The 2,263-nt window shown below is 45.3% G+C and overlaps 1 protein-coding gene across 1 annotated transcript in view; it reads left to right on the top strand.

The window, feature by feature from the left end:
- The window catches only part of T265_08789 (hypothetical protein), a gene marked incomplete at both ends in the record, with an annotated part of 16,053 nt that overhangs the window by 6,109 nt on the left and 7,681 nt on the right, over positions 1-2,263 (top strand). The gene's annotated exons all lie outside the window — the stretch shown is intronic.

The raw sequence follows: 2,263 nt of genomic DNA, 5'->3' as shown, positions 1-2,263 counted from the left end.
TCAAATCACGAGGCTGAACAGGGCCAAGTGACTCCTGAATTACCTATCGGTCTCTGTGAGCACATTGTGGTATCCTCACTATGGCAACACCAGTGGAGAGTGGCTCTCCGGAGATGGGTGTTCACCACAATCTCTCCGGATGGAAGACATAAAGAAAGCTCATGGGCCAGTAGGCAAGGTTAAAAATCATCAATATATTTTTACAAATCAACCAAAATTCCAGACCCTTTATACTATACAGATGGAAAGCGGTTGACCTGCTTTAACTGCAATAGTTGTAGCACCAATGGTGACCTAACCAGGACGACAATATCGGGGAGATTAACCGACTGATCCAACAGATGATACTGGAGAATGTGGCGTTTTGTGCTTTTATTTTGCTTCCATTATAACGATACGTATTTCGTCCATTGCATAATCGTTTTTTGTTTGAATACGAAAAACTACAAAAACTTGCACTTGTACAAATTCACAGAATACAAACGTGGTCACGTGCTCCGACTCTCTCTCTCTTCTGATTTCGCTCAGGCTTCCAGTGGTCATTCGCGAGTCTCACGTGCTCCCTGTGATATCAAAACATTTCAGACCATCTCCGGAATCTAGTATATGTGGGACCTGTTCAGGCGAAGACCCCTGGACCACTTCAATTGGTTTATTGTTCATTCGCTGACCTGGGCCATCGACGGACTGTTTTGGGGAGAACAATTTTTAGTGAGTCTGTTCCGTCTGGCCTCTTTGTTATTATATACCCTACTTAGCGTTATTGCTTTTCTTTGCCACACATTCCTGGTAAACTCACTTTTTGGGTAGCTAGATCACTACAAGAACAAGGCTGACGTCCCTCGTCCTGACGTCCTTTGTCCCCGGATGCATGCTATATATCTAAGACGGCGGCAGGATCTTTTCACCCTCCAGGGAACATTTACTGCGACAAAACTGATTCGGTTAGAATGAGATGGATGGTTGCGAGTGCTTATAGGCATGTTTTGACATTCGGAGTGGGAGCACGATGGAAAAAACTGACCATTATATCAGCCAGTTTCGAGCAATAAAGGCACATCAACCACTACAAAATCTTCGATGATCCGAACCGCAAGGCCCTTGTGGCGAATAACTAAGGGCGTTTTTGGTGACCCGTTTAGTTACAGTAGACTTGCTTATCGGTTCGGGAAGATGGGAAGCGGGCCAAGTTGGAGATTCATGAATAAGCTACGAGTAGTTTTATTTAGCTTAGTTGATGTTTTTGCCATCCGGAGGTCTGATTTCTTCAGGTGCTTTGTTTAGAAAGAACGATTGAAGTCCGGCAGCTAGTCGATTTTCTTCATGGACCCTCATTGCGTGACCGCGATACACAGAAAGGAATTATGTTCAAATTTGGTGGTCATCAGCCCTGATGATGTTTATTCTTTGAGCTGTTGCTGTCCGCCCGCGATCAAAGCGGTCAGCGCGCTGGATTGTTTCTTACTTTTTGGACGACTTGAAAGTAAATTAGGCGTATTGCGTGTGTTTCGCCGTCTATGATAAGACTAAAATGGCAACGGTTGTACTTGTTTGCTATTTTCGATACGTGCGTAACTTGACAGAATATGGAACTGGCAAGACAGTGGCCAGTAGACCAGCGCAAGCGGGATTTTTAGTGATAACTTTGCGGGGCCATTCAATTTGTACTAAATTTAGGGAGTTTGATAACTCGGATCAGCTTTGTTGAAGTTTACTCAAAACAACTTGTTCCTGTGGTTTTTCAAATATCATTGGAATAGTACAAGGCCGAGGGTTGCTAGCGTATGAAAGAACCAGTTTTTGTTAATGGGGTTTTGGGTGGGCGAAACGTGGCGGTATATTGGAGATCCCTGAAATCTATGGTGCTTTTGGGAGAGCAGGTTTAGGTGCAAGTGTTGCTCTGGGAAGTTGAATTTCCGTGGTGTGCCAAAAACTGTGGTGCTTTGCGGCTGTAATTTTTTGAGCTACTTTTGCAACTTTTTGGCCGATGAGATGGGCCTTTCTCAGGACTCTCAGGCGGCGGACCAATATTCAGTTTGGCGGAGGGCATGGGTTATTTCCGTGTTTTTCCTCGGGTTTAATGACTTATCAGCAAAATAAGGATCCGAGCGAGAACAACGTCCCTCCGGGCCTGTGCGTCGTGCAACTCCACGAATAATGAATGGCTCCAGTTATACAGTCCACTGGCGCTTCTCTGTGGGACCACATGCAGGAGCCCGCTTATTTCCTCCCGGGCGCAGATATCGACGGTCTAGCGTAAAGC

The sequence above is a fragment of the Opisthorchis viverrini genome (genome assembly GCF_000715545.1).
Source record: "Opisthorchis viverrini unplaced genomic scaffold opera_v5_241, whole genome shotgun sequence".
NCBI lineage: Eukaryota > Metazoa > Platyhelminthes > Trematoda > Opisthorchiida > Opisthorchiidae > Opisthorchis > Opisthorchis viverrini.
This window is presented reverse-complemented; position numbering and strand designations above follow the sequence as displayed.